This window comes from Fundulus heteroclitus, unplaced genomic scaffold (genome assembly GCF_011125445.2).
Source record: "Fundulus heteroclitus isolate FHET01 unplaced genomic scaffold, MU-UCD_Fhet_4.1 scaffold_45, whole genome shotgun sequence".
Lineage (NCBI taxonomy): Eukaryota > Metazoa > Chordata > Actinopteri > Cyprinodontiformes > Fundulidae > Fundulus > Fundulus heteroclitus.
Window position 1 is genome coordinate 2,840,629 of NW_023396868.1, and position 20,947 is coordinate 2,861,575.

Sequence of the window (20,947 nt, forward strand, 5' to 3'; positions counted from 1 at the left end):
TGGGCCGGGTCCGGCTGACGGGGCTTGGAGGGATCCAGGACCGACTGCCAGCTAAGATCGGTGGGAAAGATCCAGTGCGATCAGGCGACGGGAGCTTGAGCTTGGAGAGCGTAAAAGATGGGATCCAAGGCTTGAGGTAACCTGGGACACAGGGAGAAAAACGTTAACGACAGGTAAGAGAGCTGTCATCAGACAGTGGCCAACTGATGCATACACTAGGTTAACACTCTGGCAGTGTTGCGCTTGCAGCCATCTGCTTAAATAGTCCAACCCAGCGCCGCTTAACACCAAACACCTGCCACAGCACGCCCCCCAGCTCATCAAGGCCACCTGTGAGGGGAGAGGGAGGAAAGGATTGAACACTGATCGGGCGCAGCCCTCAGAATCCTGACAGCACTTCCCCCTTAACGGTCGCCACCTGGCGGCCCAGAGGAGGAGGGATAAGAGGACCAGAAGTTGGAGATGAGGGAAGGATTGGGGATGGATGATCCAGGCACCAAGGACCGGTCCTCGTGACCGCAGCCTTCCCAGTCGACGAGGTACTGCCAGACACGACCTCAACGAAGGTAGTCCACGATCCGTCGGACCGGGGGACCCGGGCGCCCCTCACGATCCGGGGAAGGAGGAGGGGGTTCGGTGGGGGGGCACAAGGGACTGGAGCGGACAGGCTTGAGCTGAGAGACTTGAAAAGTCGGGTGAATATGGGAACGAGGGGACAGACGAAGGCGGACGGCAGAGGGGCTAACGATGGAGTCAATGACACAGGGACCGATGAAGCGGGAGGCCAGTTTCCGGGAAGTGGATCTGTGAGGGATGTCCTTGGAGGAAAGCCAGACCCGCTGACCAGGACGGTAATGGGGGCCTGGTACACGTTGCCGGTCAGCAAGTCGGCGAATCTGCTCCGTAGAGCGGCGGAGGGAGTGAATGGTCTGGTCCCAAACCTGGTTGCATCGGTGAATGTGGTGAGCTACAGACGTGACCGTGATCTGTTTCTCGTCTGCAGGGAAAAGCGGGGGCTGATATCCCAGCGAGACTTCAAAGGGGGAGTGGTTTGTGGAGGTGGAGAAGAGAGAGTTGTGGGCGTATTCGACCCAGGGAAGGAAGGTGCTCCAATCCAATCTGATAACCAGATGTCAGAGCGCACTTGGCGCCGAGAGCAGTGGAGAACTCCTTCCAGACGCGGGAGGTGAACTGGGGGCCGCGGTCTGAAAGGATTTCTTTGGGGATGCCATGGAGACGAAACACATGACGAACCAGAAGTTGAGTGGTCTGAAAGGCTGATGGGAGCTTTCGTAGGGGAACCAGGTGGCAGGCCTTAGAAAAACGATCTACAATCATCAGGATGGTGGTCATACCTCGGAAGGAGGGAAGACCGGTGACAAAGTCCAAGGCAATGTGTGACCAGGGGAGCTGGGGAAGGGGGAGTAGCTGGAGAAGGCCGGCAGGGGGCTGGTTCGAGGATTTATTTTGGGCGCAAGTGGGGCAGGCGAAGGATGTACTCGCGAACATCTTTGTACAGGGACGGCCACCAGAAACGTCGAGTGATCAAGGTGGAGGTTCTTCTCGAGCCGGGATGAGCAAAAAGCTTAGCAGAGTGGAACCAATGGAGTACTTAAGGACGAACGGAGCTGGGAACATAGGTCTTGCCAGGGGGTCCGTTTCTGGGGTCGGGTTTAGACCGTGCAGCCTGGGAGATGAGGTCTTCGATTTCCCAATGAAGGGAACTGACTGTGCAGGAGGGAGGGAGGATGGGTGCAGGTTCCTTGGGGAACTCCTCGGGAGAATACATGCGAGAGAGGCCGTCAGGTTTGATGTTCTTAGAACCAGGGCGATAGGAAATTGAGAGGTTAAAACGTGAGAAGAACAGGGACCGACGGGCTTGTCTCGAGTTCAGGCGTTTTGTGGCTTGCAGAAAGGCCAGATTTTTATCGTCGGTCCAGATCTGGACAGGTTGCTCGGTTCCCTCCAACCAATGCCTCCATTCCTCTAAGGCTAATTTTATGGCCAGCAGCTCTCTGTCGCCAACATCATAATTGCGTTCAGCAGAGGTTAAACGTCGGGAAAAAATAGGCGCATGGGTGTAGTTTTTGGTCAGTATCAGAGCAATGAGAGAGAACAGCTCCACCCCGGAGTCTGGGGCATTGATCTCCAGAGTAAACTGTTTGGATGGGTCTGGATGCACTAGGATGGGAGCTTGGGAGAAACGTTTCAGTTCCAGGATTGCGTAGTCGGCTTAGGGGTTCCAGGCGAAGATGGTCTTGGTTGAGGTTAAATCATGTAGGGGAGCGGCGATCATGCTGTAGTTGCAGGAGAACGAGGCGTACGTGAACTTGGTGTTCTGCAAGGGTCTTAGAGTAGATTAAGATGTCGTCTAAGTATACAAAGACATTTAGAAAGTCCCTGAGGACGTCATTGACAAGGGCCTGAAAGACTGAGGGTGCGATACAAAGGCCAAAAGGCATTACTAAATATTCAAAATGGCCCATGGGGGTCTTAAAAGTCTTCTTCCATTCATCCCCTTTGCGAATTCTCACGAGGTGATACGCATTACGCAGATCTTACTAGAGAAAATGGTCGCGTCCTGGACCGGCTCCAGGGCTGATGAAATGAGGGGGAGCGGATATTTATTTTTGACCGTAATTTGGTTTAGGCCGCGGTAATCAATACATGGGCGGAGAGATCCATCCTTCTTCCCCCCGAAAAAGAACCCGGCACCCAAAGGGGAGGAGGAGGGACGGATGATTCCGGTGGCCAGTGACTTATTAATATAGTCTTTGACCACCTGTCGTTCAGCCCGAGAGATGTTATATAAGCGGCTGAAGGGTAAAGGAGCGGCGGGCAGCAGATTGGCAGCAATCATATGGTCGATGGGGTGGGAGCGACTTTGCTTTGCTTTTGCCAAACACCGCCTTTAGTTCCCAATATAATTTGGGAACTAAACTGAGGTCTACTGGGTCCTCATTAAGAGGATCCTCTGGGATTGGCCCAGCTGACACAGTGGACTGGAGGCAGTGGGAGTGACAGTAAGTCGACCAGGACTCGAGCCTGCGTTCAGCCCACTTTAGGTGGGGGTTGTGTAGATGCAACCAGGGGAACCCGAGAACTATGGAAGCATGTCTAATAGGAAACACATAAAAGGTAATGCGTTCCCTATGGTTTCCCGAGACCACTAGTTCAAAGGATTTAGTCCGATGGGTCACCTTAGGGAGGCTTCCCCCATAGAGCGGACACCAGGAGTGGAGATGGAAGGAGTTCTAACGCTATTTTGCCTGCCGGACGAGTGTGGGATCAGTAAGGTTAAAATCACAACCGGAATCGATCAAGGCTGAGATCGGGAAATTAATTTGGGCTGAAATAATTGCTGCAGGCAAACAAAGTCGTGTGGATAAAGACGTAGGGAAAACTTTTGATTCCGCCGGGTTCCCCACTAAAGACGGCGGACTTGGTCTTTTGGACGCTCGGGACAGGATGCAATGTAATGATCCGGGGATGCACAATAAATGCACAAATTCTGCTCTCGGCGTTGATTGCGCTCCTCGAGAGAGAGTTGCACCTGGCCAATTTGCAGGCTCAGGCGCAGGCAGAGCGGGTACCGTGGGTCAAGCTGAAGTTAACGAGAGAGGCAGAACCGGGGGGCGCGGGGTGAATCTGTCAAAGCGGGTCCGCATTCTGCTCCTGAGACTATTGTGTAGTCGCGTTGTCAAGGCGACGAGTTCGTCAAGGGATTCCGGCTCTTGTAGGTGTGCCAGCTTGTCTTTAAGTGTTTCGTCTAGCGCTTGGAAGAAGGCAGCCTTTAGAACGCGTGTCTCCCAGCCCGCTGCGGCAGCGAGAATGTGGAACTCTAAAGCAAAGTCCGAGACAGCACGCCTCCCCGCTCATCAAGGCCACCTGTGAGGGGATAGGGAGGAAAGGATTGCACCCTGATCGGGCGCAGCCCGCAGAACCCTGACACATACTTGATCATGATTTGCTGCATTCAATGCGCCCCCCTCCCCCTTTTGTGTTCAGTGAGTGAAGGGAAGTGAAAACAGCTTTAATTCCTTGTCAGATAACTCATGTCATATCACTCATGAATCGACTTTTTAAGCTATTCTCTGCCGCCAACTCGCTTTTTCCCGCAGCAACAGCGTTATTTCTTATGGTTTAATATTCTCCATATGTCTTCTTTAAAGATTTCTAATTCCACTCATGGGAAATGCTCTCTTCCAGACTTCTCAATGGAAAGCATTATCTGCGTTCCATTGAGGAGGGCTTTTTTTCATGCTCCTCTCGTGCTCCCGTTCAACTCAGAGTTGATTGGACACTGTGTTTAATTACCTGACTGATATCACCTGTTCTGAAACTGAAGAGCTGAGTATGACAGAGTAAGGTAGAACTGCTCAGGGTAGATCGGCCATTTTTTCTGAGACGGAGCTCAGAACAAAGACGCACACCGCAACCTGCCCAGCTATAAAGGTGTCTGCATCACCCGTCAATCAGTGGTGCGCTCCAATCAGCACCTGGCGCTCACAGAGCGGAGCCGTGGAACACCATCTCACCAGAGTTGCAAAATAGTTGTGGTGCAATTATACACTGTTTGAAGTTATTTAATGGTTTTTAAACAACTCTCTGTCTGTTAAGTATTGTCTGATGATGATCAACCATCAGGAAAATGGTTGAAAGGGATGAGCACTAGCGATATTTTAACAGCAGACTCTGCACACACATAGATTAAAGGAGTGACAACTTCTTTTTCAATTTCCAGAATTTAATAACGGAAATAAAATGAACATTCAAAGAACACCCTAAAGTTATCAAAATTGCCTTTGAACCGACATTAATATTCAATATTAATGCGAGAATAAATCTCATAGCTCTATCGCACGACGACAGAGCGAAAACAAACAAGCGTTGTGCTTTAAGACAAGCTCCGTTGAATGTCTGGAAATCGGAAGCTACTAGAAACTAATAGCATTTTGGCTAGCAGGCTTTCAGCGCTAACAAATAAAAGCTTCGGTTTTATTTTAGTCATAATGAGTGGGCAGGATAACGTAAACATTAATGTCCCATCAATGTATGAAACCCTAGTGGAGATAACCTTTGTTATAACCATAAAAACACACTTGACAATGACATGGTACCGAATGCTGGCAATGAGCTATCATGTTAGCCCTGTTGTGTATTTAGCTGAAAACATCCCTTCTTGTTGAAAAAGACGACTGGAGATTCGACTTCATATTTTTGTCACTTTACTTCTGAACTGCGGCAAAAAACAAGCATATACATAGAGCTACATTTTCTAGAATGTAGAAGAAAAACTGGCTTCTTCGCTAGTCAGAAATCTAAAACCAACAATCATGGCTGACAATTGGCACCCACGCCATCTAGTGGAGAAATACTTGTACGATCAAACCCAGTACAATCTTAAACTGAATTGTATTTATTCCATTCTATTTATTTAACATCTAAACAATATGAATTAACCATATTATATTCAACATCCTCCCCCCAAGAAGACAGTTCAATCGTTAACTTCAAATGGATATAATAGCTGAACTGGTCTTCTTAATGTCGTCCCTGTTGAGGATCTGACCAGCCCATCTCTTCCTGGAAACACTTCGGTGATAAGTCCAGTTTTCCAGGTTAAATGTGGCATTTTGTCATCTCCAATGAGAACCAAGTCTCCAGTTTTAAGCAACGTGGGATTTTGGGTCTGGCAGGTGTGAGCCGATCTGAGGTCCAGCAAATACTCCTTCCTCCACCTGTTCCAGAATTCATCCATCAGTCTGTGACGGTATTTCCATCTTTTGGTCAGCTGCTCTTTGGTTGCATTTGTTATCTGACCTGCTGTGCAGAAAGGCTTTGGAGGTAAAGAACTGAGTCTCCGTCCAATCAGAAAATACGCTGGAGTCAGAGGTTGGGGTTCCTTTAAATCATTGTACACAAATGTGAGTGGTCTTGAGTTGATAGTGGCTTCGATTTCCGACAGTAAAGATGTTAACTCTTCAAAACTTAGAGATGCTCTGCCTATTACTCTTTTGAGGCATCCCTTCACAGAGCGCACTAATCGTTCCCAAAATCCGTCCCACCAAGCCGCTCTCTCTGCAATGAATTTCCACTTAATTCCCTTTTCAGAAGCATATTCCAACAGTTCTGGCTCTTTCATGGCTTTCCACAGTTCCTTTGGTTATTGTTCTGCTTTCTTGAATGTTTGAGCATTGTCCGAGTAGATTATTCTGCAGAGTCCTCTCCGTGAAACAAACCTTTTCAGTGCTAAGAGGAAACTTTCTGTTGTGGGACTTGATATTAGTTCAAGATGCAGTGCGCGTGTCACAGCACATGTGAAAAGTGCCACATACGCTTTTTCCGTGTTACCCTTGGACTTCACATACAGTGGACCTGCAAAATCTACTCCAGTTATTTCAAATGGCGGCGCTTCTGTAATTCTGTCTCTGGGTGGTGGTGCAGTTGTTTGTTTTACTGCCTTCACATTAAATCTTTTGCAGATGGTACAGTCTGAAATGCATTTTTTGACTAACTGTCTGGCGCGTGGGATCCAGTATTTTTCTCTTAAATGAACAAGAGTGTCTCTCACGCCTGAATGCATTACATCCGCGTGACTGTATTTGATCAGAAGTTGGCAAAATCTGTGACTTGAGGGTAACAACCGTGGATGTTGCTCAGCGAAACTCAAATCTGACTGATGTAGCCTTCCTCCTACACAGATTAAACCATTTTCATCAAGGAAGGGTTTAAAGTCTCGAATTTTTGAATCCTTGTGCACAGCCTTTCCAGCCTTTAGCTCCTTTATTTCCCTTTCAAAACTATGGATTTGCGCTTCACGTATCCACACCTTCTCAGCTTCTGACATTTCTTCCGATGTTATTTCTCCCACCTTCCTTTGCTTTGAGCGACAGTTGTGAATAAATCTGTTACTCCATGCTGTAACTCTTAGTACCCTTTGTAGCTTGCTGTACTTTTCCAACTGCAACAATGGCTCAGTCTGCCCCCTATCGGTGTTACTGAACTGTACGATGACTTGACTTGCTTTTAGTTCTGCTTTAACCTCTTCCTCTGAGAGCACTTCTGGTGTTGCCTCTGCAGGTGGTGTTCCAAGTATCTTATCTTTCAAAAATAGTGGGCCCGACCACCAGAGCTCTTCCTCTTTCAACCTTGTTGCAGATTGTCCTCTTGTGGTGAGATCAGCTGGGTTCTGTTTACCATTACAGTGTTTCCATATTTCAGGTGGTGTCAAAGTCTGTATCTCCACTACTCGGTTAGCAACAAATGGTTTCCATTTCTTTGGTGAACTATGAATCCAGTGGATCACTATCATGGAGTCTGACCACATTTGCAGCTGGGTGATTTGCATATTCAGTGCCTTTAACAGGTTATTTGCCAACCTTGCTCCAATTAAAGCTCCCATTAGCTCCAAGCGAGGAAGTGTTATTGTTTTGATTGGAGCCACTCTGGATTTCGAAGCTACGAGTGCAGTTACAGTTTCTCCTTCAGCTGTTTGTCCTTGCAAATATGCAGCTGCACCATAAGCCCTTTCACTGGCATCTGTGAAAACATGGAGAACTTGTGTTTTATCTGGCACCTTCTCTGTTCCATACCACCTTGAAATGACTATTCGGTGTATCTGGGGGAGCTACAAGCACCACTGCTGCCATACGTTGGAAAGGTCAGGAGGCAGCTCATCATCCCAGCTTAGACCCCGACGCCACATTTCCTGAAACAGACACTCCACACGGACAGTAAATGGCGTTAGGAATCCTATAGGATCAAATATTCTGGCAGATGATCTTAGAACACTCGTCTTGGTATTCTCTTTCCCCTTTAGAATGTTCATCAAGTGATTGAGGTCAAATGTAAAGTTGTCCGTTTCCGGTCTCCACACTAAACCAAGTACCTTTAGCACATTTCTGTGTGTCTCGGTTTCTTGTGTGATGTCAAGGGAACAGTTTGACCACTTAGTTTTTAACTCTTGTGAGTTTGTTGTCTACTTACACAGGTTCATGTTTGCAGCAGCCAATATCTCTTTTGCTCCTGTGGTAAGTGTGTAGGCCTCGTCTGCATTACTTGAGCTAGCAATCAGATCATCCACATAGAGCGAGTCTCATCATTTTTACTGTTTCTGGTTGGATGTCATGATATTTCTCCAAATGATGTCTGATTGTGGCTGGAAGTAAAAAAGGACTTGAAGTCACTCCAAACACAACGTGTCTCATTCTCATTATGCATGTGCTTGTGCTTTCTGCATCTGGGGGCCCTGTAAGCCACAAAAACCTCACAGCATCTCTGTCCCTTTCAGCGATAGAAATCTGCAGGAATGCCTTTGTGATGTCGGCTGTGAAGGCTACAGGATGTTGTCGAAACCTGATCAAAATGCTCATTAGGTCAGCATTTAAGTTTGGGCCAGGTAACAAACAGTCATTTAAAGAGGAGCAACCTTCTTCATGTGATGATGCATCAAACACTATTCTCAGCTTGGTAGTTACCTTGTCCTCTCGGATCACTGCGTGATGAGGTAAGTAGTAAGTCACATCAACAGTACCTGAATGACTGCTCTCAGGTACTCTCTCACAAATTCCCTGCTCTGTGTAATTGTCTATTACATCATTGTATCTTTCGTACAGGGACACATCAGATTTCAGTTTTCTTTTCAACATTTCAAATCTTTTCTGTGCAACCTTTTTGTTATCAGAAATCTTGGGCATGTCTTGTCGCCATGGCAATGCTACTTCATATCTGTCGTTAATGAATTTGACTGACCTGTCAAAGCTGTCAATGGCTTTCTTGTCATCTGATGTTTCTTCCCCTTTGGTGGAAATGCCCAGTGACTCTATTTCCCAGAACGCTCTCAACTGGTTTGAAATGTCCACTGGATTTTCACTGACTCCAATGTGCAGACATGTTGCTTCATTCATACTGGACATCACAACTGGTCCTTGCACTGCCCAGCCAAATCTTGTTTCAACAGCCACTAAAGCATCTGAGAGTCTTTCAGTTTTACCTGTGACTACTTTCCAGTAGTAATCCGCTCCGATAAGTACAGACAGTTCCAGCTCATCCTTGTCTCCTGTATCCACATCTGCTACTGGTAGTCCCTTTTTCTCCAGCTGGCGCTGAATGTGCTCACTGGGAACCTTCATGACTGCAGTACAAAGCTGTGGTGTTTGGACAGCTTCTATCTCAAATTTCTGTTCTTTGTTTCTTACATTTTCAAGGATTAGTTTTATGACATTGCATCTGGTGGTTGTTGGGTTCTTTAAGCCAAAGGTGTGAAGATTCAATGTCTCTTCTTTCAGCACTGGTAGCTTTAAATCTTTCACTTGTTTCTCATGAACAAAACTGCGTTGGCTTCCTCCATCAATCAAACAATGCACAATTTTCTCTCCTCCAGGTCCTTTAATCCTTGCTCTCACCGTTTGCAAAAGCACAGTTTCACACTTTTCTGGAGTCAGTTTAGCTGTGTGCGGTATCACTGATGAGACTACAGTGTCAGTTGTATCCGTGGCAGCATTTGTGGTCTCTTTTGGTTCTTCTCCTTTGTCACATACTACAGCATGATGTCCCCGTCCACAATCAGTGCATGTTACATTTTTCGATCTGCAGTCTCGGGCAAGATGTCTAGGCTTCAGGCATATGAAACACCTTCCCATTTTCTTTAACTTTTCCTTCCTCCCCGTGACTGTGTCTTCAGTGCACTGTTCTGACTTATGGCTTGTACTGTTGCAGAATAGGCAATCAAGTGGTGAATTGGAACTGCCAGTATGGAGTGCTGCAGCTGATGGCACATTAGTTCTTTTCCACTTTTCTCTGCTTAAATCCTGCTTGTAATGTTGTTTGTGAACAGCAGGTGCATCTTTCGTTTCTCTTGGTTTTGTTAAATGTGCAGCACGCTCCCTGCTTTCAACTTCTTGTTGTAGAAAACTAACAAGATCTTCAACCCCCCACTTTTGTTCTTTATCTGTTTTACGGGTGTACTGAAGAGCGAGGTCATCGGGAATCATCTGGAGGAGAATGGCACAATAAAGCTCCATAACTGTCTGACACAACACTTAAAGCTTCTAGGCTTCTAATCTGCACTTCAACATCATCAAAAAGTTGCCTCAAAGCAACAACGTCAGAGGATCTTTTTACTGGGCTCAGATTCAACAACTTAGCCATGTGTGCACTCACAATTAGCTCTTTTCTGCCAAATCTTTGTTTAAGCATGTCTACAGCGGCATCATAATTAGTATCAGTTACCTTCAACCCTGCAATAGCACGTGTGGCTGGTCCGGTGAGGTAGGACTTCAAGTAAGTGAACTTCTCAGTTTTGCTTAAATCTGGATTTTCATAAATAGCGCTCACAAACTGGTCCCAAAACTCTTGCCACATGCACACTTCTCCGTTGTATTTGCTTATTGAAAGCTTTGGCAGTTTTACCGAGGGTCTACTTGCTGTTGACCATTTACTTGCATCACTCAGCCGAGTGCCTGTTAATATAGTGGTGTCCACTTGAAGTTGTTGCTCTTGTGTAGCAGCCCTAGCAATCGCTCTTTCTGCTCGTGTCCTCCATAAGTTTGTGTTTCTCTCAGCGTACAAAGTGGGTCCTCCTGCCGGCTTTTCAGCTCCGTTTGGGATTCGCTTCCCTGTAAAGGCTGACAAAAATAAACAAAGCTGTTTTTGGCGTGGCAGGATTTCTTCCTCCTGCTCCTGGCGCTGAGGTTAAGACAGCAGACTTAACTCTGATTTGCCCGGTGATATTCCCCGGGCGATGAGGAATTTCTCCCAAGTGCTGGATGGGGCGTCCTTCGGGCCCATCTCCCTCCTCCTACGGCCCCGGCAGGAAGGTGGTGAAGGGTGGGTGGCAGTTTCTCCCAGTTCCAGGGAGGTCCTCCACTCCGCAGAGGAAAACTCTCCCCTGGTCACTCCATCGAAGCAGGCAGATGAGTATAGCAGCACTCTCCGTGCAGCTGGTGGGCTTTGTAGGCTTTGATCCCCATGGTGCTAGCTTTCTCAAGCCAGCTCCTCTTTCCCCCCAGGGAGGAAGGAATGGTGACAGCTGGTAGCTTTGTCTTGGAGAAGTGGTCTGAAAGAGAGATTCTGAGAGAAGGGGTGATCAGAAGTGTGACTCTGAGATGAAGTCTGTGGGGTATGGTTTACAGCACCCTGCTAAGAGAGAGACCGTCCTTGCCTGGAACTCTCTTCCTCACAACCCAATTTAATCCTTCCTCATGTGATAGTTAACACAATTTAGCCATGGTGTGATGGCACTATGTAGTACAAAATAACGTGGTTTATTATTATTTGGTGTACAGTTCAGTTTGGATTTAATTTACTGCGCAGCATAGATTTGCTGTGAGTGCTGAATCCAGATGCAGTGCGGGATTGCGCACGCGCAGGTTAAAGGGAACACTGATCTAGAGTCCATTACACTCACATTATCCTTTCGTTATGAAACCTGCAATTTTACACTTCATACTCTTCGTAATCATGCAACGATAAACAAAAAACAAATTAATACTCCCAATTATACAGAACAGGGGTTCTGCCATGAAGTTCTATATTCAGAAATCTTTAACTTATCTCAGGGTCAATCTTAAGGGTAAAGGCACATACACTTTTCACAGCAGAGCGGTTTCCAGACAGTGATGCTGCTGCTCTCTCCTCCTACCTGGGTCAGGTAGGTTTTTCAGAAGAGACAAATGAACGTGCAAGGTCAGAACACAGCAGAGGTCAGAGATGGAGAGGACAGAGATAGAGAATAGATAAGAGAACAACAGGATAGACATGACAAAGGAGTGGTTTGTGAAAAATATTAAGACACTGGACACTGGACTGGAAGGAAAGAACATTATTAAGTTTTGGTCTTCGTTGTAACTGATGTGCAGGGGGATAATGAGTGGTGGACCTCAGTATTTCTTTAACTAAGCACAGTCATTACAGTCACCGCATTGTACTGGAAATGAAAGCTTTACATTCTCTACATAGCAAATTATTTTCATAACATATCCCACATGATATTATACAATATGCACTATAGTACAGCAGCATTTTGAAGTAGCTAAAACATGTGCAAGTGTACCATAAGGTCCAGTTCCACTGGCTCGTATTAGCTAGAGACAGCATTGCTCCGCCTGCTTGCGAGTGTTTTCAGGAATATTTTTCTTTCCAGGCCAGTCCTGGGTTCCTGAGGCCTGCCGAAGAGCAGGGTTAAACCGAATTCACTCTTTTTAAGTGAACTTACTGCTTTTCAGTGATTGGCCAAGGGGCAAGGAGAAATGAGAAGGTTTTTTTTTTTTTTGTGAGGAAGTTTAGAAATCCAGCTGGGTAGGGGAAAAAAGCTTGTCAAAAAAGTCTCAAAGCACGCAGTGTGGAGTATGGCCCGGTGGAGTCTGTGGAAAAGGCCCTTAAAGGTGCATAGCCACCTTATTTGACTTTAAATTTATTTATACATCAATTGCCCACTCTGGTTGCATACAAAGCTTTCATGAAAGATCATCTCTTCCTGCTGCTGTATTAGTTGTTATTTTGGTGTTTTATGCTTTGCTTTTGCTCAGTTTGTTAGTAAATAAAGCCCTTTGTGTATATGTATAATAACAACGTATATATTTATAATTACAATGGAAGTTTGACACTGCGCATGCACAGCAGGGGATAAACCAAGGAAACAGCTAATGGGTATTTGTGTCTCCCTAGAGCGGGGTCGGCAACCCGCGGCTCTAAAAATGTATGAAAATCGAAAAAGATGAGGGAAAATATATTTTCCATTTTTGTGTGGTTTCTGTAGCAGGGAAGCCCCGAGAGAAACATTCTCAATGTTTTCCAATTATATAAAATGTGTAGAATACATATTACATTTCAAAATATCTGTCAACGGAGATTTGCGTCATAAACTGCGACACGCCAGGTGGGCCGCTGTTGTAAACAAACCGGTGGGTGTGCGATGAGCCATGGATTCCATAGGGAAAAAGAGAAAGATAGCTGAGGAGAACAGAGGATTCAACAGTTCTTGTACTGAATATTTTGCTTTCATTGGCGATATAGTAAATTGGGCAAAAGGCGGCTATTTCTGCCCTGCGATGGACCGGCGACCAGTGTTCCCTCTAAGCTGTGCGAGTGCGCACTTGCGCACAGCATCTGGGTTCAGCGCGCACAGCAAATCTATGCTGCGCAGAAAATAAAATCCAAGCAGAACTGTAAACAAAATAATAATAAACCAAGTTGTTTTGTACCATTTTGCAACTCTGGTGAAATGGTGTTCTACAGTCTCGCTCTGTGAGCGCCAGGTGCTGATCAGAGCGCACCGCTGATTGATGGGTGGGGCAGACGCCTTCATAGATGGGCAGGTTGCGGTGTGCGTCTTTGTTCTGGATGCCATTAAAGAAAAAAATACCCATCTACCCCGAGTAGAAAGCAGCTGCTCTGAGTAGTTCTTCCTTCCTCTGTCATATTTAGGTTTTCGGTTTCAGAACAGGTGATATCAGTCCAGGTAACTAAACTCAGTGTTCAACCAACCATGACTTCAACGCGAGCACCAACATGAAAGAAGCCCTGATCAATGGAACGCAGATAACGTGCTTCACCATGACAACGACAGGGAATAAGCCTCAAAGTGTGCATGAGTGGAATTACAAAATTTTAATGAAGGCATATGGAGAATATTTAACCATAGGAAATAATACTGTTGCTGCTGAAAAAGCGAGTTGGCTTGATATGAGAGTTATTTGATGGAGAATTAAAGCTTTTTTCTCACAATTCACTAATTCAACACAAAAGGGAAGTGGGGAGGGCGCATTAATTACAAAAAGCATTGAAAGGACATGGCAGCCAATTCTAAGTTTTTTTTATGTTTAAACATACTCAACTAAATCATTAATTGGCTATATTCAACATATGCAATTAATAATGGGATGGTGTGAGTTATTGAATAACTGATATGTTCATCTTTTTGCGTGGAAAAATCCCCAGGATGAGAACATTGGCTTTTTGAGATCACTGCTATCTGTAGCAGCTGATCCAAGTGGAAGAAAGTTGCTCCCTGACAGTTCATATGAAAAGTCACCCTACAGATTCTGGCCCACGGCCTAATTTGCACAAAACCAAAGAGAAGAGCATAATGCACAGAAATTAAGCTAAAACTCTATTGTTTTATTTTAAATACTTTACCTTTTTAAAGGTCTGCTGTTTTATTGTACTCTGTTGCCCAAATAAGGGGCACGGGGTGGGGTGGTTGGGTTGTTGTGTTAATGAGCATTAAAGATAACTGCACTTTATTTTCATGGCGAGGTCTGAAGTTGTAGGAGGCCTATTGTGCATGTTCCATTGATGTTTTTTTTTTCAAATCCTCAAAATAAAAATAACATAAAAAACTAATTTCTTCATTATGCATCAATGCAATGAAATATAAGTTGTTAATATTGTTATGGAAGTTAAATTTAAAGCCTCATCATACAGCAGTATAGTCAAGTGGTGCTTTATTCTCTCCAAGATGTACTGCAGGGAAAATAAAAATTAAACATGAATGCTCATTATGTATTTGTAGCCTACTTAGCCATTTGATAGGAGGCTAACATAGCTAATTTAGACACAGCCCATGTTGCCTTTATTATAAGGCTTATATCAGACTTTTAATTTTTTGCGGCTCCAGACAGATCTGTTTTTTGTTTTTTTTGGTCCAATATGGCTCTTTAAACATTTTGGGTTGCTGACCCCTGCCCTAGAGGGAAAAGACTGGAATACTGGCTCAGATGTGATCGCAGAGTTGATTGATGTGAGTAAATTTTCTGATATGAGGCTCTTACAGCTGCTGTAGATCATGTATTTAATTAACAACGTTGGTCTTCGATCACACAGAGCTGGCGCTTTACTGCGAGGCATTGCAGAGGGTCAGTCTCTGTCCGTCATTATTTCCAAGTGATTTATTAATTATGCAAACCGTCATTATGATGGTTCTGCAATACTGCCGGTAGAGAGCCCATGTCTGTTTACATCTGCTCTTCGCGCCTGAAGCTGGGTTCTATTTAGCCTCAGAACGGACCTTCAAAACACCATCAGGATGGACGCTTGGTGTATATAACCTTATTTTATCATGATCAAACAGTTTTTGGTCTTTTTTAATAAACCTATAATGCGGCTATACAGTGTATAAGTATTTGAACACCCTTTCGACTTTGCAAGTTCTCCAACTTAGAAATCATTGAGGGGTCTAAAATTTTCACCTTAGGTGCATGTCCACTGTGAGAGAACAAAAAATAATAATAATCCGGAAATCACAATGTATGATTTTTTTAAAAATAATTTATTTGTGTGTTACTGCTGCAAATAAATGTTTGAACATCTATGAAAATCAATGTTAATATTTGGTACATTAGCCTTTGTTTGCAGTTACAGAGGTCAAACGTTCCCTGTTGTTTTTCACCTGGTTTGCACAAACTGCAGCAGGGATTTTGGCCCATTACTCCACACAGAACTTCTCCAGATCAGCCAGGTTTCTGCGCTGTCGCTGAGAAACACAGAGTTTGAGCTCCAAAGATTTTCTATAGGGTTTAGGACTGGAGACTGGCTAGGCCACACTAGAACCTTGATATGGTTCTTATGTAACCACTCCTTGGTTATCCTGGCTGTGTGCTTCGGGTCTGCCAACATTTTCATGTTGGCAGACCCAGCCACGACCCATCTTCAATACTCTAACTGAGGGAAGGACGTTGTTCTCCAAAGTCTTCCTCTCCGTAATACTGTGCAGTTGTCCTGTCCCATGTGCAGAAAAACACCCCCAAAGCATGATGCTTCTACCCCCATGCGTCACAGTAGGGTTGTTGTTTTTGGGATGGTACTAAGCTTTCTTCTTCCTTCAAACACGGCGAGTGGAATTAAGAACCAAAAAGTTATATTTTGGCCTCATCTGACCATAGAACGTTCTCCCATGACTCCTCTAGGTCATCCAAATGGTCATGGGCAAACTTAACACTTCCCTGGTTGTGTGCTGATTTAAGCAGGGGAACCTGCATGACTTGAAACTATGACGTCTTAGTGTATTACCTACAGTAACTTTGGAAACAGTGGTGCTAGCTCTCTTCGGGTCATTGACCAGCTCCTCCTTTGTAGTTCTGGGCTGATTCCTCACCTTTCTTAGGATCATTGATACGCCACGAGGTGAGATCTTGAATGGAGCCCCAGTCCGAGGGAGATTCACAGTCATGTTTAGCTTCTTCCATTTTCTAGTAATTGCTCCAACAGTTGATCTTTTTTCATCAAGCTGTTTGGCAATTGTCCCACAGCCATTTCCAGCCTTGTGGAGGCCTACAATTTAGTCTCTGGTGTCTTTGGACAGCTCTTTGGTCTTAACCATGTTAGTAGTTGGAGTCTTACTGATTGTGTGGGGTGGACAGGTGTCTTTATCCAGCAAACAACCTCAAACAGGTGCTTCTAATTTAGAATAATAAACGGAGGGGAGGTGGACTTTTTAGAGGCGGACTAACAGGTCTTTGAGGGCCAGAATTTGTGCTGATTGGCAGGTGTTCAAATACTTAAGTTCAGCTGTAACACAAATAAATTATGTTAAAAATATCACACATTGTGATTTCCGTATAAATAATTTTTTTGATTATGTCTCTCACAGTGAACATGCACCTATTGCACCCCTCTCTGTTTTCACATAATGGTATTGGCCCTAACGTGATTTGCCACATGGCCACCATGTTGACTAATCAAAACGAGTCCTGGCGAGAGACAGAACGCGGGGGCTAAGCAGCGAGTAGAAGTGCTAATCTTCGACAGCTAGATGTTCAGTCGATACCAGGCAGCCCACTGTGCAGTTTCCTTTTTCTGTTAAATTCAAAGTGTCCCTACACTTTGTAGGTCTCTTTCTCTGCGCTGCTTTTTGCCCGCTGCCTTCTGTCTCCATGGCGGATACCCAAGTATTAGCAGGCTAAGCTATCAATAGTGTTAGCCGCTTGGCTGGAACATAGTGCGCTGAATAAATAAATAATGTAACGAAGCTTCGAGGCAGATAATTCTACCTCAATGAATGAACTACAAACGGCACCGTGACGCACGGTTCATCCTAGTTTCCCTGTTCTCTGTCTCCCAGTAACACAGGGACCAGTTCAAAGTTAATTCCCTGGGCAACCTAAACCAGCTAATAAACCACTGATTATAATGTGCCATTACGTCAGCAGGATCTCTGAACACAAGCTCCATCTGCATTCTTCCATCAACAATGTGCGGCAACGCCGCCATTATTCCACAATTATTTATGCAGCTATTTATGGACGTGTGATTGTTTCCACCTTAGGCATCAAAACATCTGTTTTGTTAGTGTCGTGATTTGTTCTGATTACCCGAACACACTACACACACAGAGCTTGATATTTTGTGAGTTTATTGAATAACACGGCTGGAGGATGAAACCAGAGGGACAGGACTGAACGGGAACTGGGAATGTAGATGAAGCAGGAGCTTACGGCTCGGAGAGAGAGTACTGGCTGGAGTTGAGCGGAGACGGGAACTTGCAAGCAGGACTAGCAGCACGGCAGGGTGAATACTTGTAGGCCAGAGTCACAGCAGGGTCAGTAGCATAGCAGGGTGAATACTTGTAGGCCAGAGTCACAGCAGGATAGCAGCACGGCAGCGTTAGCAGCTCCACCTGAAGTTCAGAGGTGAGGCAGGTTACATCCAGCAGCAGGCAGGGACTAGCAGGGGAAAACCAAGGCAGGAAACGAACGGCTAGCAGGAGCAAACCAGGTAGAGAGGCGAGGAGAGAGTGTAGTCTGATGACGGACCGGCAGGGAAGTGAAGGCAGAGGGAGGCTTATGTAGGGAGGCTGGCAGGTGGAGTGAGTCTGGCTAATTAATGATCGACAGGTGTGACTGACTGCAGAGGGAGTGAAGGGAATGCTGAGTGAGAGGAGGAACTTAAAACTAACAATAAATAAAGCCCGATCAAAAACTAAACCCTGACAGTTAGGAATTAATTTGCTAATCTGACCCCAGTTTATTTTTCAGTGGGAATACAAAAGCTGGGAGGGGTGATTGCACCGATTCCTAACATTTATTGTGGCCTTCGATCAGCCTTAGGGTCTGATCTTAGGTGATTTTCCTGTGGGCTTATTACATAACAGCAGAGATGAACAGGGAAACTTAGACTGGGATGAAGCAATTTAAAATAGTTTATTTATAATGTGTTTTCGCTGTTTTTAAAGGTTTAACTGTGCTCAAATTACTCTTTAAACTATTATCTATATGTCAAAACCAATTGGCCTGATATTCACCGGACAATACCTAACAGAGTAATTTGGTAAACATTAAATAACTTTAAATATGTGTAATTGCACAGCATAACTGAAAGATTTCCCTCCCAGATTTCCATCCCATCCTGCTTTTAGAGACTGAGAACCACCAGCAGACCTGCAGTCTGAGAGCAAAGTTCTCTGTTAGGAACATACGGGGTAATCAAAGCTCTGATGTATGATGGAGGTCTTTATATGTGAGGAGAAATATAAGCTCTCTTTAATTTTCATTAGAACCTTTTGCTTTAATATAATTAAAGTACCCAGCTATGAACACAGTTGCCTCTGGATTAATGTTCATTTGACGGCTGGTGAAACAATAGAGCTTTTCAAGGGCTAATTTAGCAGTAACCTTTGGCTGTATGTTAGCTGCAATAATAAAGAGCTGAACTCTCTAGCAAGTTTAAATGGTTTGCACTTAACTGCCAGATGTTCATGAGCTTTAAGAGGTAGTCACCTGAAATGGTCTTCCAACAGTCTTGAAGGAGTTCCCAGAGATGCTTTGCACTTGTTGGCCCTTTTGCCTTCACTCTGCTGTCCAGCTCACCCCAAACCATCTTGATTGGGTTCAGGTCCGGTGATTGTGGAGGCCAGGTCATCTGGTGCAGCACCCTATCACTCTCCTTCTTGGTCAAATAGCCCTTACACAGCCTGGAGGCGTGTTTGGAATCATTGTCCTGTTGAAAAATAAATGATGGTCCAACTAAACGCAAACCGGATGGAATAGCATGTACGCTGCAGGATGCTGTGGTAGCCATGCTAGTTCAGTATGCCTTCAATTTTGAATAAATCCCCAACAGTGTGACCAGCAAAGCACCATCACACCTCCTCCTCCATGCTTCATGGTGGGAACCAGGCATGTAGAGTCCATCCGTTCACCTTTTTTGTGTCGCACAAAGATATGATGGTTGGAACCAAAGATCTCAAGTTTGGACTCATCAGACCAAAGCACAGATTTCTACTGGTCTAATGTCCATTCCTTGTGTTCTTTAGCCCAAGCAGGTCTCTTCTGCTTGTTGCCTGACCTTAGCAGTGGTTTCCTAGCAGCTATGTTACCATGAAGGCCTGATTCACACAGTCTCCTCTTAACTCTGTGTGGCATTGACCTGGTCTATAATCTGAGCTGCTGTTAACCTGTGATTTCTGAGGCTGGTGACTCTGATGAACTTATCCTCCGCAGCAGAGGTGACTCTTGGTCTTCCTTTCCTGGGGCAGTCCTCATGTGAGCCAGTTTCTTTGTAGCGATTGATGGTTTTTGCGACTGCACTTCAAAGTTTTCCCAATTTTTCGGACTGACTGACCTTCATATCTTAAAGTAATGATGGCCACTCGTTTTTCTTTACTTAGGTGCTTTTTTCTTGCCGTAATACAAATACATTCAGTAGGACTATCAGCAGTGTATCCACCTGACTTCTGCACAACACAACTGATGGTCCCAACCCCATTTATAAGGCAAGAAATCCAACTTATTAAACCTGACAGGGGACACCTGTGAAGTGAAAACCATTTCAGGCGACTACCTCTTGAAGCTCATCAAGAGAATGCCAAGAGTGTGCAAAGCAGTAATCAAAGCAAAAGGTGGCTACTTTGAAGAACCTAGAATATAAGATATATTTTCAGTTGTTTCATACTTTTTTGTTAAAGGCATACTATGCAACATTTTTCAGTTAATTAATATGTTCCATACCGTTTTGGATGATTAAATGAGTCATTTCAGGTTGAACTAAGGTTTTCTCGGCCGCCCTGGTGGTCTGTGGGGGAAATACCGCACTTGCAATTGCAGGAGCAGTCGGCCCGCATCCACAGGCTAAGTAGTCTCGTGTGCATCGCGAGAGTCGGTCTTGCTTTACGGCGAGAACTGCTACACGCCCGCAGTGAAAGGCGTGCTCGTTGGTAGCGCAGTGGCGATATTTGTGCAGTTATCATGGCGGAACCAACGAGAAAACAGCGAAAGCCCATGTCAGAGCAGGCAAGAAAGAGGAAAAGGGCTCTGGACAGAGAGAGGAGTCGTACATGGGTGAAGATAGAAGGCTGCAAGGCTGACGCGGACCTTGCGTTTCTGCTGATGCGATTGTAAGTAACATTGTAGGGTTTCCCTCACGCTACCGCCTCGCCGACATTCCAAAAAAATAATAATAAAAAAATAAAACTAACTCGATATGCGCGCCGCTCCGCTCAGCCGCTCAGCGGTGCAAAGTTTGTTCCCCCCCCCCCCCCCCCACCCCCCCCCCACCCCCCCCGCTCCGCCGGTCGTCCCAAATTCCTAGGGGAAACACTGCATTGGAATGGTTTCTCTCTCTCTCTGTGTACATGTTCATACCTTCACTGTGTTAGTCATTGTTTGTACTGCCATTTTTTCCACTTTTGTATTCGTTGTGTTCGCCTGTCTGCTAAGCTCAAAACAACCGCGCCTGGCTTGACGGACAAACCAGGAGAACAGCTGAGCATATTTACGACAGTGCACTTTTACTTTCGCCCTCTGGGGGGAGCCTCGCTGGAAAATCAACCCCGGTTGCATAGTATACCTTTAAGTATATAATCCCACATGTGTTAATTCATTAACACAAAATTCATTTTGATGCCTTCAGTGTGACTCTACAATTTTCATAGTCATGAAAATAAAGAAAACTCTTTTAATGAGGTGTGTCCAAACTTGATCTGTACTCTATATATATATATATATAATAT

The 20,947-nt window shown here is 45.1% G+C and overlaps 1 protein-coding gene across 1 annotated transcript in view; it reads left to right on the plus strand.

The window, feature by feature from the left end:
- The window catches only part of sass6 (SAS-6 centriolar assembly protein), a 165,972-nt gene that overhangs the window by 45,738 nt on the left and 99,287 nt on the right, over window positions 1–20,947 (plus strand). The window lies entirely within an intron of this gene.